Source organism: Gorilla gorilla, chromosome 9, assembly GCF_029281585.2.
Source record: "Gorilla gorilla gorilla isolate KB3781 chromosome 9, NHGRI_mGorGor1-v2.1_pri, whole genome shotgun sequence".
NCBI lineage: Eukaryota > Metazoa > Chordata > Mammalia > Primates > Hominidae > Gorilla > Gorilla gorilla.
This window is the reverse complement of record NC_073233.2, coordinates 86,389,606-86,411,112: the sequence shown is the minus strand read 5'-3', so window position 1 is coordinate 86,411,112 and position 21,507 is coordinate 86,389,606. Positions and strand designations below refer to the sequence as shown.

Genomic DNA, 21,507 nt, shown 5'->3' with positions numbered 1-21,507 from the left:
TTAAGTCAGATCAAATGAATTTTAGCAACTGTCAGACCTCTGGAAAGTCACTGTATTCCTTGGGGCCTAACTTTTCTTTAAAACGGGATTGAGAAAGAAGATCTTTAAAATCCTGTCTAAATCTTATATTCTGTAATTCTGTGGGTAATTCCCATTTATTTTTATTTTTTTTAGAGGTGGGATCTCACTTACTGCCCAGGCTGGAGTGTAGTTGCACAATCATAGCTCACAAACTCCTGGGCTCAAGTGATTCTCCTGCCTCAGCCTTCTGAGTAGCTGGGACTACAGGTATATACCACCAAACCTGGCTAATTTTTTGTAGAGATGGGGTCTTGCTATGTACCAAGGCTGATCTCAAACTCTAGGCTCAAGTGATCTTCCTGCCTTAGGCCTCCCAAGTAACTGGAACTCAAGGCATGTGCCGGCACACCTAGCTAATGTTTAAAATTTTTTGTAGAGGTGGGTTCTCACCATGTGTCCTAGGCTGGTCTCAAACTCTTGACTCAAGTGATTCTTCCGCCTCAGCCTCCCAAAGCACTGGGATTACAAGCAGGAGCCACTGAGCCTGGCCTCTGGGGGTAATTTGTTAATGCAGACTCATCAAGTACTGAGTTTTCTTTATGTATCTTTTTCTTTAAATATTTTCTCATTATAGAGATTAGGACTTAAAAAAATCTTTTCTGGAAATAGCTCACTTGAAAGGAAGGGAATCTTTTGGTGTTTTCCATTGTTTTAAAAATGCACAGATGAGAAAACTCAAGGAAAATGTAATAGAATAGTTTGCATATTTACTTTTGTACTTTGCTAGAAGAATGGAAAGTCAGTGGTGGAATAAAGATGGTCTTGAAAGTAACATGTTCTTTTCTGATTTATCTTTGAAACAAAAATATGTTATTTGATAGTTCCAATAACCAAATGACTGGCAATATTAGCAGAATACTATGCAGAAAAAGTGTCATAATAACACGGTGAGATTATAGGATTTGCAGATCCGGATGTAGGAAAGGCCGTGTCAAGCCTGTCATGGAATGTTCTTATGCCTACGGAATTATAATTTTAAAAAATTAAAAACATGACTCATTCAAATACAAAATGAATTTGTATCAAAGTTTTCATTCAATTGATTATATTACAGAGGAAACAAGTAAAATAGAAAACTGTTTCAAAGAGCATCTGAAGACCTCTGTATTTATAGACATTTTAATAATTGGAATAAGAGTGCTAGGTCGGTTATAAACTGGTTAATGTCCTACAGGACCAACACACCCTAACCTTTGGGATTATCTCTTCTACCTGGTAGAGTTATTTGCAACTCTGCTGGGAAAGATCTGTAAATTAGCATGTAACTTCACTTAATACGGGTTATTTAATTCAATATTAAATAGACTAATGGAACAAGTACATTTCCCTTTTCCTAAGTAATTAAGTAACTGTCGAATGGGCCTTTGTCCCCTTATTATGTAATACCTTGAAAGGACATCACCTTTTTAAGGCTACAGCTTTTGGCCTTATATTCAAGGTTTGGATAACCTTTCTTAACAGCCTTTTAGTATTCATTTCTATTATTTATAAAGTTAGAGGCAAGGTGTCTCATCCCTCAGAAGTGTCATATGTGAAATATATAAACTGAGCAAATGTTTGTTTCTCTATTATAATACCACTAGTGTATTATATGCCTCTTTCCCAGTAAAGCGCAGTGAACCACAGAACACAGTGTTCTGTGAAACTTGACGGAAGATTAAATTGGTAGAATACTAGGTTTTGTATTTTTTAGTGTGCCATGAAGTATTTCTACTACTGTCATTCAAATGTTCCTAGTTTAATATGCACAGTTCTAGGACTATTAATATGCAGAACATAATGTTTTTGATTAAAGCATGATTTATTCTCCAATAAGAAATTGTTAGTCCTTTTTCCCTCAGCTTTGTTTTTTCTTGAATTCAATTTAACAGACTTTGTAAAAGGCAAAAGATTTATGCAATCTGAAGAGAAACCAGAGTATTAACAGACTTTTAAAATGGAGAAAATGGTAGTTAAATTTAGACAGTTAACATTTTCCAAAAGGATATCTGTGTTGCTTTAGTGGGTTTATGGTTCCATTTTAAAGCTTTTTTTAAAGTAAATATTCTATGTTGGAATAATTTTTAATATATCAAAAGTTGAAAAGATAATGCATAGTTTTGCATACTCCCTATCCAGTTTCCCCCATTGTAATCATCTTCCATGACCATGATACATTTCTCAAAACCAAGAATTAAATGTTATCTCATTACTATTAATGAAGCTCTAGACTTTATTTGGATTTCACCAGCTTTTCCATTAATACCCTTATTCTTTTTCCAGGATCCAATTCAGGGTACCACATAAAACTTAGTTGTCATGTTTCCCCAGTCTCTTCCATTCTATTACAGTTTCTCAATTTTTCTTTTTTACGACCTGTGGAATGTACTCTAATCTGGGTGTGTCTGACATTTTTCTCATTAAGATTAGACTAGGGTTATTTGGGTATTTTGAAAGAATACCACACAGGCGAAGGCTTGTCCCGTCACATTGTATCAGTGGATACGTGATATCCATATGATGATGTTAACCTTCATTACTTGGATAAGGTAGTGTTTGCAAGTTTCTTTACTGAAAATACACTATTTTTTCCCTTTTCTTACTCTAATTTTTGGGAGTGAGTCACTAGTCTAGTCTCCCCTTACTGGGGATGGGGGTTTGGGAAGAGGGAGATGGAGTTAAGAACTACCCGCAGGAGGGAGAATGTTTGGAATTCTATATGAAAATTTGTTGTCTCTTTATCCTTCTTTATTTTTTATTTGTGTAATCATTTATATCTTAATAGACTTGTATATTTCATAGTTTGGGTTATAATTCAGTGCTGTGTTATTTACTTTGATGCTTAAAACTGTTTTAGTTTTTGTTGTTGGGAACTCATTCAGATTGATTCTTACGCCCCTTTGACACGCCCCTGTACTTTGACTAATTCCTTATTCTCTGCTACTGCAAGATGCCTCAGCTTTGTTTGTTGTTTGACATTCATTCACCACCTTTATTTGTTTTTATTTTTTTTTATAGTCAGTAAACTTACACTGACATATTATTATTCCTCCAAAGTCCATAGCTTTTACGAGCATTCACTCCTGGTTGTCTGCATTCTACGCTTCTGGACAGATGACATACGTTCACCATTATAGTAATATACAGAATAGTTTTTGCTGCTCTAGAACTTTTCTATGCTCTGCCTAGCCATCCTTCCTTCCTAACCAGTGGTAACCATTGATCGTTTTACCATCTCCATAGTTTTGCCTTTTCCAGAATGTCACGTAGTTGGAATCATACACCATAGAGCCCTTTTAGATTGGCTTCTTTTGCTTAGTAATATGAATTTAAAGTTCCTCCAGGACTTTTCATGGCTGGATAGCTCATTTGTTGTAGTGCTAAATAATATTCTATTGCCTGGATGTAACACAATTTATCAGTTCACCTGTTGAAAGACATCTTTTGGTTGTTTCCAAGTTTTGGCAGATTTCCCAGGCTTATTTTTTATTTTCCCTTCCCTAGTCCTAAAAATTAGTTATTTCTCCAAAGAGCCCTAGTTCCTTTTATTAGAAGATGGTATTTAGAAGCCAAAATTGGGTCACTGGATATGTTTGCTGTTACTGAGAGATTATTGCTTTTAAGCCTTTCAGTAGACAGAGATTTTTTTTTAAAACTAGAGAAAGCTAAGTGAGTTTTCATTGCATTTTGCTTATGAATATAATTTATAAGTGGTAAGTTCATTCCAAGAGAGATGTAAATTGTAAAACCTGCAATTAAGAAATGTCACATAGTGAAGTATTCCATTTCTCATCAGTTAAAGTCAGAATTGGAGAAAGGCTCAGCCTAAAAAGAAAGAATGTTTATTATTATTAGAGGGATTTTTTTCCTTCTTGGGCATTTTAATGCTTAGCCATGAAGTCAAGCATATTTTAGGTTAAAACTGATGCTTTTCTCTTGACTGTTGTTGTTGGAATAAATTAGTACAGTTTTTCTAGAGGAATACCTTTTTACCCAGAATTTCATTTCTGGAAATTTTTCTTAAGGAAATGATCTGACAACTCTGCAGAGAAGCCTAAACAAAGATGTTGAAAGCAACTTTTATTTATAATAGTGAAAAATTACTAATAATCTAAATGTCCATTCAAGATTTGTTAAACCTAAGTATACCAAGAAAAATAGTCATCATCATTTATCATCTGGGGCTAATGGGCCTTATTTTTAAAAAATATTTTAAAGCCATCTTGTAGTTAGTACACAGAAGTATAAATAAAGGGACAGTGAAGATCAATTTTATTAGAAATTTTCAGAAGAATTTAAACAAAGCAAGTCAAAAAATTAAATTGTTATATTGAGAGAGAACGTATATGCCCTAAAATTCACCAATTTGAAGTGTGCAATTCAGTGGGTTTTAGCATATTTTGCAGATATTCAAGTATCACTGACATAATTTTAGAATACTTTCCAATATTTGTAATTTTAAGGTTTTATCACTCCCAAAAGACAAATTTTTTCCATTAGCATTCACTCCCTATCCTCTTCTTTGCCCCCACCCCTGGGCAACCACTAATTAATCTAAGTTCTCTCTCTATGAATTTGCCTATTCTGGAATATTTATCATATATAGATAGAATCACACAGTAAATTGTATTTTGTGACTGGTTTATTTCATTTAGCAAATGTTTTCAAAGTTCATCCAACTTGCAGCATGTATCAGTACTTCATTCCTTTTTATTCCCAAATAGCATTCCATTACATGGGCATATAATATTTTGCTTCATTTATCAGATAATGAGCATTTGGGTTGTTTCTACTTTTGGCTCTTGTAAGTAATGTTGCTGTGAACATTTGGGTAGAAGTTTTTGTGTGGACATGTTGTCATTTCTCTTTGGTAGATACCTAGGAGCGAAATTAATGGGTCATGCAGTAACTATGTTTAACTGTGTGAGGAATTGCTAGTCTGTTTTCCACAGAGGCTGGACCGTTTTACAGTCCCACCAGCAATAGCAAAAGCATTCCAGTTTCTCCACATCCTTGCAAATGCTTACTATTGTCTTTTTTATTGTAGCTGTTCTGACAGATGTAAAGTAGTATCTCATTATGGTTTTGACTTGCATTCCCCTGACTACTAATGATGGGTTTTCATCATTAAACTCAATGAGCACATGAAAAGGTGTGGAGCGTCTTTCCATGTGCCTGTTGGCCATTTGTATGTATTTTATTTGGAGAAATGTCTATGTAAGTCCTTGAGTTATTTTTAAAATTGGATTGTCTTTTTATTGAGTTTTGAGAGTTCTTTATATATTCTGCATACGAGTCCTTTATTATATATATGATTTGCAAATATTTTTTCCCTGTTTGGTGGATTTTCTTTTCACATCCTTGATGTTGGCAAACTCAGATTTTCATTTTCACTTTTCTGGGTTTTGAAAGTACTCCAGATGGGCATAGCCTATTGAATTCAGCAAACTGCTGAATACTGCCATGCATGAACCTGGAACATATGCTATCCTTTGAATACTGATTCCAGATTTTTAAATACATCTTTAATAGGCTCTAACTTATTATTACTTCTGAAACTTATACTTACATTATAAAAAAAATGCTTTTGAGTGTTTTGTCCCCTTATAATTTTGTTGAAGGAAGAGTGGCCATCTTTTTTGCCCCATAATTGCAAAACATTTTTATTTTTAGATTGTACACCAATTAGAATGATCAAATTAATGAATTCTTCTGTTTCTACATCATCTTTTTTTTTTCCTAAACACCTTTATAAAATACTTGCTTCAGCATTTGTTCACTTATTAACCTTAGTTAGTAAATTTTGGTGTACAAATATCATAAATGATGAAGGAATATTGCCACATATCCTTTTAGAAAATGGGATGGTCCAAATTCTTGTAAATTATTACATAATGAAATCCTTATTGTGGAATGACTCATTGGATGAAAATACTGAATTTGTTTTTTGTCTTGAAATGTATTTTTCACTTAACAGTTCTTATGTTTGAGAAAATTCACTTAGATAGGTATCATTGTCTGAAAGCTCTTTGTCTGAGATTTCACTTACACAACCAATTTTACCATCATCATTAGAGAGTAGATTGTCAACCAGGCGCAGTGGCTCATGCCTATAATCCCAGTGCTTTGGGAGGCTGAGGTGGAAGGATCACTTGAGGCCAGAAGTTTGAGACCAGCTTGGGCAACACACGAAACCCTATCTCTACCAAAAAAAAAAAAAAAAATTAGCTGGATGTAGTGGCACATACCAGTATTCCAAACTACTTGGGATGCTAAGGCAGGAGGGCGCTTAAGCCCAGGAGATTGAGGCTGCAGTAAGTTATGATTATGCCACTGCACTCCAGCCTGGGCAACAAAAAGGGGAGGAGATTGTTGCTGCCTCTTTGCATTCATGTTCTGATTTGTCTAATAACTATGAAATACCTTTATCATTTTAATTCTCTTTGTTAGTGTGAGTGAAAAATAAAGATCTGAATTCTGAACTGTGATCTGCAAAAACTACAAAAAGGCTACAACCATGTATCCAGGCTTTTCTTACCTTCTTTAAAGATGACACAGGCCTGGCGCAGTGGCTTAAGCCTGCAATCTCAACACTTTGAGAGGCTGAGGCAGGAGGATCACTTGAAGCCAGTAGTTCAAGACCATCCTAGGCAACATAGTGGGACCTAGTCTCTACAAACAAACAAACAAAAAAACCAAAAACCAAGCATGGTGGCATGTGCCTGTAGTCCTAGCTACTTGGGAGAGTAAGGCAAGAAGATTGCTGGAGCCCAGGAGTTGTAGACTGCAGTGAGCTGTGATCACAACACTACACTCCAGCCTGGGCAACAGAATGAAACCCCACCTCTTAAAAAAAAAAAAAGAGAGAGAATAAGAAAACAAATTGATATAATGTTGACAATTTATCTTACTGTTGCATTTTCCTCTTCGCACCCATCATTCTTCTTTTACCTTTTTTTTTTTTTTGAGACGGAGTCTTGCTCTGTCGCCCAGGCTGGAGTGCAGTGGCACTGACCTCAGCTCACTGCAACCTCTGTGTCTCGGGTTCAAGCGATTTTCCTGCCTCAGCCTCTCGAGTAGCTGGGATTACAGGTGTCCACCACCACACCTGGCTAATGTTTTTGTATTTTTAGCAGAGACGGGGTTTCATCATGTTGGCCAGGCTGTTCTCGAACTCCTGACCTCAGGTGATCCACCCGACTCGGCCTCCCAAAGTGTTGGGATTACAGGCATGAACCACTGTGTCAGGCCTATTTTCTTACTATTTTACTCTTATTTAACATAATTAGGAACAATTAGTAATGATGAATAATTACTAAGATGATGAAATGGCAAAATGTTTTAAGATACAGGAAAAATAACACCAAAACCCCATATATAGCTTAGATTTATGGAAGGATTCAGTGGGCTTTATTCTGTTGTTAAATTTTAATATAAATTTCTGTTTTTATGGATAAACCTCCACCGTTGCTTGAACCGTGTCCTGAAAAAAGACAAGTCCTAACCTGTGATTGCAACCTTTTTCAGAAACAGGGTCTTTGCAGATGTAATCAAGCTAAGATGATGTCATACTGGATTAGGGTGTGCCCTAAATCCAGTGACTGGTATTTTTATAAGAGAAAGAAGAGAGAGATTTGGATATAGAGATGTAGGAGACACACACACAGGGAAGAATGCTAAGACAGAGCATTCTGTGAAGCCAAAAGCAGAGATTTGAGTGATGCCTAGGATTGCTGAGAGCCACCAGAAACTAGGAAGAGGCAAGGAAGGATTCTTCCCTAGAATCCAGAGGAAGCACAACCTTGCTGGCACTTTGATTTCAGATTTGTAGCCTCACAGCTGAGAGAATACATTTCTGTTGTTTTAAGCCAACAGAATATAGCAATTTCTCATGGCAGCCTTAGGAAACTAATACAACCTTTAAGAGTATATGAGTCATGAATTATTATTTTTTTTATAAATATTTAAAATATTTAAAAAATATTAGTGGTTTTTATAAATATAACTGTTTGACCAAGAAACTCAAAAACTAGCTGAACGTGGTGGCTCACACCTGTAATCCCAGCACTTTGGGAGGCCAAGGCAGGCGGATCACAAGGTCAGGAGATCGAGACCATCCTGGCTAACATGGTGAAACCCCGTCTCTACTAAAAAAATTAGCCAGGCGTGGTGGCATGCGCCTGTAGTCCCAGCTACTCGGGAAGCTGAAGCAGGAGAATCGCATGAACCCAGGAGGTGGAGGTTGCAGTGAGCTGAGATCGTGCCACTGCACTCCAGCATGGGCGACAAGAGTGAAACTCCGTCTCAAAAAAAAAAAAAAAAAACTCAAAAACTAAAATTGGGTATAATGAGTCCTGGCAGTGTATTAAAGGTTAAATTATTTATGATTTGTTTATATAATGGATTACTGTACAGCTATTAAGATTGATCATGAGTCTTTACATCATGCTGTTTTTTAAGAAGTGGTTATGAAACAGGTAGAGTATGATTCTGGTTTTTTAACTGTATACATATATTTATAGAAAAAGATTGGAAGAATATATAACAATATTCAACTTGTAAAAATGGCTATTTCTGCTAATTTTTATTTTCTTCCTCAAGTTTATTTTTTCAGATTTGAAAAATCAGTATTTGTTACTTTTATAATCAGGAAAAAACTTAGTTATTTTCAGTTTGGGGCAATCAACTTGGGCTTTGGGCTGATTTCATTCCTGTTTGGTTAATTGATTAGTTTGTGATTGGTACATGCAGTTCTAAATTGACTCCCTTCGATTATTTAATCAATTCAGATAATGAGCTCAGAAGCCATGAAAAATTCGTACTCAGGATGCTCTTACCCTGTTTTGTGGCTGTGGTGGGAATGTCATCATGTGAATCTGAGTTAAAGCTTTACAATTGGGTGTGAAACTGACTTCCCATCTGCTTATAAGACTTTCTCATTCTTCATTCCCTTGATACTGAATTTTGTTCATTTATAGTCATTTGATTTTTGAGATCTTTTTGATTATGATTCGTGTCTTGCATGTTTGCGTTTCTAATGCTGTTCTCTGTAGCATTAGATTGCTTTTTCCATATGTGGTCATTCCTAAAGGCTCAACTGAAATAACGACTTTCTACTTGACTCTCTTCCTGCTTTTCTCATAGAAATTATTTTTATCTTTTTCTGCTCTCTTGTAGTACTCATTCATTTCATGTCATAAAGAAAAATTCTGGCCGCGTGCAGTGGCTCATGCCTGTAATCCTAGCACTTTGGGAGGCCGAGGTGGGCAGATCACAAAGTTAGGAGATGGAGACTATCCTGGCTAACACCGTGAAATCCCATCTCTACTCAAAATACAAAAAATTAGCCGGGCGTGGTGGCGGGCGCCTGTAGTCCCAGCTACTCCAGAGGCTGAGGCAGGAGAATGGCGTGAACCCAGGAGGCGGAGCTTGCAGTGGGCTGAGATTGCGCCACCGCACTCCGGCCTGGGTGAAAGTGCGAGACTCCGTGTCAAAAAAAAAAAGAAATTGTTTGTTTTTAACATTTAGCCATTTTGTAGTTCTTTTTCATATGTAATTGTTAAAGGTTTTAAATCCCTTGAAGACAAGTCTGTCTCAGCTCCATGTCCTCATAATCACTAGCAAGTAGTAGTTAAACTGAATTTGCAAAGCATAAATTCTCATTCTTTTATAATTTTCCTCTACTGGTTTATACAGTTCGTCTCCATATATCTGAGGGGGACTGGTTCCAGGATCCCTCTCCAGATACCAAAACTTGCAGATGCCCACCTATTTGCATATAACCTATGCACATCCTCCCATATATTTTAAATTAATCTCTATTTCTTATAATACCTAAAACCATTAAATGCTATGTGAATAGTTGTTATACTGTATTTTTAAAATTTGTATTATTTTTTATTGTTGCATTATTTTTTGTTTTTCCCAAATATTTTCAATCCAAAGTCGGTTGAGTCTGTAAATGCAGAGGGCCGACTGTACTATAGTGTTGAGCCCACAATGGGAGTTAAGTCTATGTTAATAATTCCTTTTACTTCATGGAAATTATATAACCGTGAAACCTAGGATCTTTATTGTTATTGTTAACTGAATGTGTGTGAATGATAATAAATAAATACACTTCTTTAAAGGGTGTATTAATTAAGTTCAAAGTTAACCCTGTGTGGATAGAAATATGAATTAACAGACTATCGGTATAAATGAGGAACTTCGTCATAAACTCCTTGCCAGTTGCATTTTCTGTATAATATTGACAGAAGGCAAGTGTTTATGGCAGATCGATCAGCAAGTGCAAAGGCTTTTAAGTAGGAATATTTAGCTTCCTTGGGTTAAAATACAGAGAATGTAGATATTTTAGTTAACCAGGGGTTGGGTATCACTAGGTGAATTTGATGGAAGTAAATAGACTTAGAAGGTTATAATGATGGACCAAGGAATCTGCTGCGTAAGAAGTGAGGAAATGGAGGTAGAGAGTGATAATGGAAAAAATGGTTGAACATAAAGAATTGGAGGTCTTAATGAAAAATTGTTGGAGTGGAAATACTAGAGTAAAAACCTGGATGAATACGAGGTGGTAGTCAAAGTATTGCTCTTGTGAAATTCCTATTTCTAACATGGATTCTTTGCTCAGCTCCCCACCTATGAACTGAATGCCAGTTGTCTTCTTTGGTTGAGGAACAAGCACCTTAAACTCAACATGTTCAAAATGAAATTCATCATCTTTTTCCCTAAATCTGTTTTTTCCTGAATTCCCTGTCTCAGGAAATGGTACTACCAAGCTTCCTGTTTGTCATGAGATTTATGGAAATCATTCTAAATTCTTGTTCCATACTCTTTGAATCCTTTCACTCATTTGCTTCCATGTCTCTTTGCTTCAGCTATCCTAAACTGCTTGTAATATTCTAAGCACATCATCCCATTTCACACATCATCCCATTTGTATTCCTTTGCATATGCTGTTTTTTTTTTTTTTGCCTGGAATTTGCTTTCGCCTTGCCTTTGTCTGGCTAACTCCTGCCCATTAGGCTAAACTCAGCTTAAAAATGATGTCACCCAGAACCTTCACAACCACCATCACCTCCTCCTTGTTTAAATGTCCTTCTGTGTGCCCATGTTGCTTTGTGCCTACCTATTTTGTAACATGGAATCGTTGGTTTATTTCTGTATAGCTTAGACTGTGAGCTTTTCAATTTAGGGATTGTCTTATTTAATTTTGTAACTATTAATACAAAATAAAGACAATTATCTATTGGAAAGGGGTTTCTATCAATTCTATTTATCAGAAAATATTGAAATTATCTTATCTTCCCATTAGACTATGAAGTCCTTAATCTGTATCTTGTTCCTCTTTGACGTCTTAGCTTCTGTTACTATCACGTTGCCTGATCCAGGGCTCAAAAATCAGTCTCAGTTCAATTTATTGAGAAACTGTGTGTATCAAAAAGTAGACATGAACAAGACAGATATAATTTAAACCTTCATGACCCTATAGAGTCTGATGAGCAAGATGAGCATTAAACAAGAAATTAGGAGTGTGATTACTGTTATAAAAAACACTGTCCTTAGGGCAAGAAGAGCATATGTCAAGAAAATTTTGCCTTGTCTACGTCGAATTGAATTTAGAAGTAACCTTATCAGTAGAGTGATTACACGGAAGTGCATTTTTAAATGTCATTCATGTTTAATGACCATTGGCTGTTATATTTGATGTAGATTCTATTCCTTTTGTATTCTTGGACAAACAGAAATCCAGTTAATGTAGCTCTTTCTCCCCATTATTGTAGAGCATTTTATGGTGTACAGTTTTTTAGTTATCCTAATACATGTTGTTTGTGTTGGGCTCTGGGATGTCTCTGTACTTTTATGTCATGTTTGATATATTATACTTGAATAAATTCTATTAGCCACATTATCCAAAGATAGAAAATTGTAGCTTTTCTGCTCTGTTTCTTTATCAGCTTCCAAATACTTAGAATATTTTATAAACCTTTACATGAAGAAGTTGTTCCTTTGTAGCCTAACTTTTCATGGCCCAGAGAAATGGTTGAAGATACTAGATATGTTTAGTACAGGGAAGACAAAGAGGAGACATGATTCTGTAGTTGTTGAAGTCTATCTGGTGGGTTTCTGTAAGAGATGTATACAGAAGAGTAAATGATTTTTTGAAAAACAACTTTATTGAGATATAATTCACATACCATAAAATTCATCCATTAAAAGCATACAATTCAGGCCAGGTGCAGTGGCTCAGGGCTGTAATCTCAGGGCTTTGGGAGGCCGAGGCAAGAGGACGGCTTGAGCCTAGAGTTTGAGACTAGACTGGACAATAGCAAGACTCCCTCTTAAATTGTTTTGGTTTTTTTTTTTAATCAGCCAGGCATGGTGGTGCACCCCTGTAGTCCCAGCTACTTTAGAGGCTGAGGCAGGAGGATTGCTTGAGCCCAAGATTCAAGGCTGCAGTGAGCTATAAACACACCACTGCACTCCAGCCAGAGTAACAGAACCAGACCCTGTCTCTTAAAAGAAATAAAAGTAAACAATTCAGTCGTTTTTACTATGATCACAAAGTTGTATAACCATCAACATTACCTAATTTTGTAACATTTTTATCACTCCAAAAAGAAACTCCAAACCCATTAGCAGTCACTTCCCATTTTCTCCTACCCCTAACCCATAGCAAACACTACTGAATCAGAACCCCTGGGAGTGGGACCTCCCAACCTGTGTCACAGGCCCCCAGTGATGCTGATGCTGAGAACCAATGCTTTAGAGAAAGATGCTTTGTTCCCTGAGTGGTGAGGACATCTGGCTTCTAGCTATGCTGATGGGTGGGTAGGGGAGCATTTACTGTTCATATGTAAACTCTTAATGCATCCCCATTTCTCCTACCCCCAGTCTCACCAAGGTTCTGTGTGTCAGTCACTAATCTTCTGCTGCAGCATACTTCATATTCCAGATAACAGCTTCCATGCTTTGCCATATTGGTCATCACTCAGCCATCTGTTTTCTCTCCTTCAGTAATTTGTCGCGACCTCTTGTCCACTGAAGGCCCCCTTCATGATTCTTCCTTTTAGTTTTTTTATTATTTTAAAGTTGTCTCAGAAAGAAGTGAATAGAAATATCTGCTTAATTCACCATTTTAACTTCATTTTTACTAGCTTGAATGGTATTAATTTGCTTTTCTTTAATTGCTAGTTAGGTTATACATTATTTGCATAATGATTTAGTGTCTCTGTCTAATGTGCTAACTCTGCAGTGTCTGCTTGCCGCCTTTGGAAATCTAAATACTGGATTCTCTATCCGTTTCTAGTATTGAATTCCTTTGTGAAGGGAATACTAACCTGCCTTTTCTCCATTTCAAGTGTATGGGACTCCACTCTTCTGTTACCTAATTCGCTGAGGTCTGTCTGGCTAAGCAGAAAAAGTATCTGAAGAATTGAGTGCCTTTGTAATAAGCAAGTTTCATGTGAGTTGTTTTAAAAAATTCCCAGTGAGCCTTTTGAGCAATTATATAAATAGAACACATTGTGCCTGAAATGCTGTGCCTGTTGATATTCTCTAAAAGCAAGTGCAGGTTACTGTAGTGAGATGTGTTAGGCAATTTTTGCACTGCTATAAAGAAATACCTGACCAGGCACATTGGGTCATGCCTGATATCCCACACTTTGGGAGGCTGAGGTGGTCAGATCACTTTCAGCCCAGAAGTTTGAGACCAACCTGGGCAACATGGCAAAACCCCATCTCTGCAAAAAATACAAAACTTAGCCAGACAGGTGGCATACGCCTGTAGTCCCAGCTACTCGGGAGGCTGAGGGTCGAGGATTTATTGAGTCCAGGAGGTCGAGGCTGCAGTGAACAGAGATCGTGCCACTGAACTCTAGCCTGGGTGACAGAGTGAGACCCTGTCTCAAAAAAGAGAGAAATACCTGAGACTGGGTAATTGGTAGGAAAATAGGTTGAATTGGCTAATGGTTTTGTAGGCTGTACAGGAAGCATAGTAGTGTCTGCTTCTCGTGAGGCTTCAGGAAGCTTCTAATCATGGCAGAAGGCAAAGGAGTATGCGTCTCACATGGTGAGAATGGGAGCAAGTGTGTGTGTAGGGGGGTGTGTCACATACTTTTAAATGATCACATCACATGAGAACCCACCGTCACAAACACAGCATCAAACCATGAGGGATCCACCCCCATGATCCAGAAACCACCCACAAGGCCCCACCTCCAGCACTGGGTATTACAATTCAACGTGAGATTGGGGCAGAGACAGGTAGCCCAACTATATCATGAGGCATCAGATTAATCCTTAGTAGACCAATATGTACAGTAATTGGAGTTATAACTGCCTCCCAGGTTCAAGCAATTCTCCTGCCTCAGCCTCCCGAGTAGCTGGGATTACAGGCACCCACCACTACGCCCGGCTAATTTTTGTATATTTAGTAGAGATGTGGTTTTACCATGTTGACCAGGCAGGTCTCAAACTCCTAACCTCAGGTGATCTGCCCGCCTCGGCTTCCATAAGTGCTGGGATTACAGGCATGAGCCACCGCACCCGGCCCACATGTTCTTACTTATTTGTGGGATCTGAAAATCAAAACAATTGAACTCATGGAGATAGAGAATAGGATGGTTACCAGAGGCTGGCAAGGGTAGTGGGCAGGTGTGCAAGTGAGGAGGGGGTGGTTAATAGGTACAAAAAAAAATAGAAAGAGTGAATAAGACCTTAGTATTTTATACTTAATATTTGATTGCACAATAAGGGGACTCTAGTCAATAACTTAATTGTACATTTTATTTTATTTTTGAGACAGTCTGACTCCGTCACCCAGGCTAGAGTGCAGTGGTGCAGTCTCGGCTCACTGCAACTTCTGCCTCCCAGGTTCCAGCGATTCTCCTGCCTTAGACTCCCGAGTAGCTGGGATTACAGGCACCCGCCACCAAGCCCGGCTAATTTTTGTATTTTTGGCAGAGGCAGTGTTTCACCATGTTGGCCAGGATGGCCTCAAACTCCTGACCTCAGGTGATCCACCTGCCTCAGCCTCCCAAACTACTGAGATTACAGATGTGAGCCACTGTGCTCGGCCTAATTGTACATTTTAATATAACTAAAAATGTAATTGGATTGTTTGTAACACAAAGAATAAATGCTTGAGGAAATGGATACCCAATATTCCATGATGTGATTTTTACTGATTGAGTGCCTGTACACAATATCTTATGTATCCCATATTTGTGAATAAATATGTATTCACAAAAATTAAAAATATAAAAAAAATTAAAAAATTTTTGAAAGAATATGAGATAGTCTCATATAGAGGGTGACCAGTGCTGTTAGAAAATGAAGTAGCTACTAAGATAATGTTATCCTTGCCAAAAAGTACTGATCTTGTTCAAATGAATGATTGTGTTAGTTGAGGTAAATGCAGTACGGAGATAAATTGGAATTCTGGCTACTTTATATACTAGTTTTATAAGCTTAATGACCGAGCCTCCACTTCCTAATTTATAAAAATGCATTATAGTGGCCACATTACAGAGCTGCTATAAGCATTGGATACCATGTAAAACCCAGTGTTTACTCCTGTGCAGGCACTGAAATATTAGGTGCTATGTTGATGGTAATGAGAGCCTCTGGGTCCTGGAGAACCTTGGGTGAATTATAAAGGACTAGTTGCAGAGAAAAGCCAAGGTAGTGTGGCCAGGAAGAAATAGCTGGCAGGTAATAATCAAATTATTTTATATTACTGACAGAACTGGAGTTCATACAAAGCAGAGGATTGGAACAAGCTGCTGGGTTTCAGGACTCTCACAAGACAGATCAGAAGTTTAAACTAAATCAGCACCTGGAATGGAGGAAAGAATTAAGACAGAGAAATCAATTAACTGTCAGAGTTTGAAGACTAAGTCAGAACTGAACTAAGAAGTGAGAGCAAGTTAGGGTATAATCTGCCCTAAGAGCTGTAGTCATTTATGTTGGCAATGAGGCATCACTATGTTCCAGATTCTTTTGTTCTTGGAAGGACGTTGTTGTTGTGCCCCTTCTGGGGTTCCTGGAGCCTAATACTTCTCCTTTTATACAAGAGTTGGAACAAGATTATAGTTTAAATAATTAAGTAGCAGAATAAACCAGTTTATTGGTAAGTTATTCCTGTTATCATTGTTTGTTTCTTTTTCTTTTTTTAAATACCTTCAGCCAGCCCATACCAGTTAATGTTGTTTCTTAATCAACTTTATTGAGGTATACTTTATAATAAAAATGAACCCATTTAAAATACATCGTTTTAAATATATTTTAAATACATGTTTTGACAAATTCTTTTTTTTTTTTCTTTCGAGACGGAGTCTCGCTCTGTCACCCAGGCTGGAGTGCAGTGGGGCGATCTCAGCTCACTGCAAGCTCCGCCTCCGGGATTCACACCATTCTCCTCCCTCAGCCTCTCGAGTAGCTAGGACTACAGGCGCCTGCCACCACGCCCAGCTAATTTTTTGTATTTTTAGTAGAGATGGGATTTCACTGTGTTAGCCAGGATGGTCTCAATCTCCTAACTTTGTGATCCGCCTGTCTTGGCCTCCCAAAGTGCTGGGATTACAGGCATAAGCCACTGCACCTGGCCTGTTTTGACAAATTCTTACACCTCAGTAACTACTTCCATGATCAAGATATAGAATTAGGCTGGGTGACATGGCTTACACCTGTAATCCCAGCACTTGGGGAGGCCAAGGTGAGGGGATTTCTTGAGTCTAGGAGTTCAGGACTAGCCTGGGCAACATAGTGAGGCTCCATCTCTACAAAATATTTTAAAAATTAGCGTGATGGCACGTGCCTGTAGTTTCAGCTACCCAGAAAGCTGAGGAAGGAGGATCACTTGAGCCTAGGAGGTCAAGGCTGCAGTGAACCATGATTGTATCACTTCACTGAAGCCTGAGCAATAGAATAAGACCCTGTCTGAAAAAAACAAAAAGCAACCACAATAACAACAAAAAGAATTATTTCTGTCGCTCAAAAAATTCCTTGTTTTCCTTTGGCGTGAGTCTCTTTCCCCACCCCTGGTCTTAGGCAACCACTGATCTATTGTCACCATAGGTTAGATTTTCGTTTTTTTAGAATTTTATATAAATGAAATCGTATGGTATTTATTCTTTGTAGCTGTCTTCTTTCACTCAGCATAATGCTTTTGAGATTTATCCAGTAGTTCCTTTCTTTGCTGAATATTATCCCACTGAATGGATATACCATCAAATTTGTTAATTCGTTCTCTTTTTTTGCATTTGTTGTACCATTTTAAATATATAGTTCAGTGACATTAAGTACATTCACAATTTTTATAACCACTAGCACACATTTTTAATGAATATATATTCAGTTTTAGTTTGAATAAATAACACATGCACATATGAAAATTTTGATCATTTGAAGAGTGTTCTGTATATGTTTGTTAGATCTGGTTTTATTGTATTAAGTCCTCTCTCTTTTTAGTTATCTTCTGTCTGGTTCTTTACATTATTGAGAGGTTTCCAATAGTATTGTAAAACTGTTTTTTCCCTTCAATTCTGTCATTTTTTGCTTTATATTTGATGGTCCATCATTAGGTATGTAAGTATTTATAACTGTTGTGTCTGATTGTATTGAACCTCTTATTAATGCATAATGTCTTTCTTTGTTTCTTGTAACCCTTTTGTATTTAGTCTGTTTTGTTTGATAATAGTATAGCCACTCGTGCTCTCTTTTGTCTCCTATTTGCATGGAAAATTTTTTTTCCATCCTTTCACTTTCAGTTTATTTGTTCTTTGTATCTAAAGTGAATCTTTTATAGACAGCATATAATTGGGTCATTTTAAAAAATCCATTCTGCCAATCTCTGTCTTTTGACTGGAGAGTTTAATCCATTTACATTTAAAGTAATTACTGGTAAGGAGGAACTTCTCTCATTTTGCTGTTTGTTTTCTATATACTTTATAGCTTTTTTGTCCCTTGTTTTCTGCATTACTGTCTTTTTCTTTAGTTGGTTCTTTGTAGGGAAACATTTAAATTTCTTTCTTATTTTCTTTTGCATATATTCTATAGCTATTTTCTTTGTTGTTACCATGGAGAGTACATTGAAGATCCTAAAATTATAGCAATCTAACTTGAATTTATACCAGCTCAACTTCAGTAACATACAAAAACTCTCACTTTCTTTTCTTTTCTTTTTTTTTTTTTTGAGACAGAGTCTCACTCCATCACCCAGGCTGGAGTGCAGTGGCACGATCCCAGCTTACTGCATCCTCCACCTCCTGAGTTCAAGGGATTCTTGACTGCACTTTTAACAGCCCCTTCTTCACCCCTTTCAGTTGTTGATATCACAAAATTACATCTTTATACAGGTGTGCCCCAAAACATACATGAATAAATCTTTGAAATGCATTAACCTCTTAAATTAAATGCTGTAGAAAACAGAATGTGGAGTTACAACCAAAATTTGCAATAATACTAGTTTTAGGTTTTTTTTTTAAGTGTATTAGTTTCTTAAGTCAGTTAGAAAACAAACAGTGCAGTTATATACACCTGAGGCATCAGGTTTATATAATTTGATTATGAGGCATCAAATTAATCTTTACAATTATAATCATGTGTTTACTTTGATTAAGATCTTTATTTCTTTATATAGCTTCAAGCTAATGCCTCGTGTACTTTCATTTCACCCGGCAGGACCACCTTGAGCATTTCTTGCAGGGCATGTCTAGTAACAAACTCTTTTAGGTTTTGTTTAAGTAGGAATGTCTTACTTTCTCCCTTACTTTTGAAGGACAGTTTTGCCAAATGTAAGATTTTTTATTGACATTTCTTTTAGCACTTTGAATGCATCTGCCCACTGTCTTCTAGCTTCCAAAGTTTCTGATGAGAAATCTGTTGATAATCTTTTTTTTTTTTTTTTTCTTTTTCTTTTTAAAGACAGAGTCTCACTCTGTTGCCCAGGCTGGAGTGCTGTTGGCTCACTGCAACCTCCACCTCCTGGGTTAAAGTGATTCTCCTGCTTCAGTCTCTTGAGTAGCTGGGACTACATGCGTGCACCACTATACCCAGCTGATTTTTGTATTTTTAATAGAGACAGGATGTCGTCCTGTTGGCCAGGCTGGTCTCAAACTCCGTGCCTCAAGTGATCCTCCCACCTCAGCCTCCCAAAGTGCTGGGATTGCACTGTGCCTGGCCTGTTGATAATCTTATTGAAGATTCCTTACATGAGATGAGTTGCTTCTCTCTTCCTGCTTTCATGATTCTTTGTGTTTGGCTTGCAAAAGTTTGATTATAATGTTTCTTGGCATGGACCTCTTTGAGATTATCTTACCATCTTGGAGTTCATTGAACTTCTTGGATGTTTATACATTCATATCTTTCATCAGATTTGGAAAGTTTTCAGCCATTATTTCTTCCATGTTGTTTTTTTTTTTGTTTTTTTTTGTTTTTTTTTGAGATGGAGTCACCCTCTGTCACTTGGCTGGAGTGTAGTGTCATGATCTCAGCTCACTGCAACCTCTGCCTCTTGGGTTCAAGTGATTCTCCTGCCTTAGCCTCTTGAGTAGCTGGGATTGCAGGCATGTGTCACCGTGCCCAGCTAATTTTTGTATCTTTGGTAGAGACGGGGTTTCACCATGTTGGCCAGGCTGTTCTCGAACCCCTCACCTCAGGTGGTCTGCCCGCCTCGGCTTCCTAAAGTGCTGAGATTACATATTTCTTCAGATACTCTCTTTGCCTTTTTCTCTCTTCTCCTTTCGAGACTCCCACATGCATATGTTGGGTCGTGTTGTGGTATCCCACAGGTCACTTAATCTCTATTCATTTTTTTTCAGTCTTTTCTTTCTGTTCCCAGACTCCATAATTTCCATTGTCTTATCTTCAGGTTTGCTGATTCTTTCTTTTGCCTGCTGAAATCTGCCTTTGAGGTTTTCTAGTGAAATTTTCATTTCAATTATACTTTTCAGCTCCAGAATTTCCTTTTGTTTTCCTAGGTGTTCGTTTTTTATTAAGATTGCCATTTTGTTCATACATCATTTTCTTGACTTTTTCCACATCTTCCAGTTCTTTAAGTGTCTTTAAGACAGTTGTTTAAAAACTTTTTTGAGTAGATCTGGCTTGAGATCTTTCTCAGGGACAATTTCTGTGGATTTATTTTTCACCTCTGAATGGGTCATATTTTTATCTTTCTTTGTATGCCTTGTGATTTTTTAAAAATGAAAACTGGGCTGGGCGCCAGTGGCTAACGCCTGTAATCCCAGCACTTTGGGAGGCCAAGGTGGGTGGATCCTGAGGTCAGGAGATCGAGACCATCCTGGTTAACACGGTAAAACCCTGTCTCTACTAAAAATACAAAAAATTAGCCAGGCATGGTGTCAGGCGCCTGTAGTCCCAGCTACTCGGGAGGCTGAGGCAGGAGAATGGCATGAACCCGGGAGGCGGAGTTTGCAGTGAGCAGAGATTGCGCCCCTGCACTCCAGCCTGGGCAACAGAGCAAGACTCTGTCTCAAAAAAAAAAAAAAAAAAAAAAGAATAAAAGAAATGAAAACTGGGCATCTGTATCTAATCATGTGAGAACTGTGGAAATCAAATTCTCTCTCTTCCCCAGGGCTTGCTGTTTTTATTTATTCTTTTGGACTTCTTTTTTAAATTGTCGAAGGCTGTCTCTATGCCAGGCTTCAGCCCAAAGTATAAACTTAATGTCTTCTCAGGTCTTTCTGAGCCTGCCTGATTCTTTCCCTAGGCAGGTGCCATCACTTTCTCATTTTCCCCATATATGCAGTTGTTTTTGACCATCCTAGTCTTTAATGTCTGACTCCCAAAGGAAAATAAAAGAAAAATGAAGTGGAGAAGTCCACTGGCTCTTTAAATAATACCGGGGCAGGATGGGGGTGGGGAGGGGCACGTAACAATCAGAGGAGGTGACTGCCTCTCTGTATCTCTGTGATTAGAAACCACAATCAGCAATCTAGGCCTAGATTCCCAGTATTTGGAGGATCCCTTTTTCTCCAACTCAGCTCCCTCAAGCTGTGTGCAGGGGGTTCCAGGAAGACTTGCACAGCTGCCTCCCTCAGGGCTGGGAGAGGGGTATGGGCAACTGCTTCTGTGCTAAGAGCTGAAATTGACCAAAATTAACTACAATTTACTGTATAAGCCTTTCTCTGGAAGTTGCGGGTATTCCATAGACTGCAAGTTTCAAAAACAGTTACATCAGGCCAAGTGCAGTGGCTGATGCCTGTAATCCCAACACTTTCGGAGGCTGAGGCAGGTGGATCGCCTGAGGCTGTCAGGAGTTCGAGACCAGCCTTGCCAACATGGTGAAACCTTGTCTGTACTAAATATACAAAAATTAGCTGGGCATGGTGGCACATGCCTGTAGTCCCAGCTACTCAGGAGGCTGAGACAGGAGAATTGCTTGAGCCCAGGAGGTGAAGGTAGCAGTGAGCTGAGATTGCACCA

General features: G+C 37.8%; 1 protein-coding gene across 10 annotated transcripts in view; it reads left to right on the top strand.

Annotated features, from left to right (window-relative positions):
• Positions 1-21,507, top strand: part of NARS2 (asparaginyl-tRNA synthetase 2, mitochondrial) — a 138,523-nt gene that overhangs the window by 46,080 nt on the left and 70,936 nt on the right. The window lies entirely within an intron of this gene.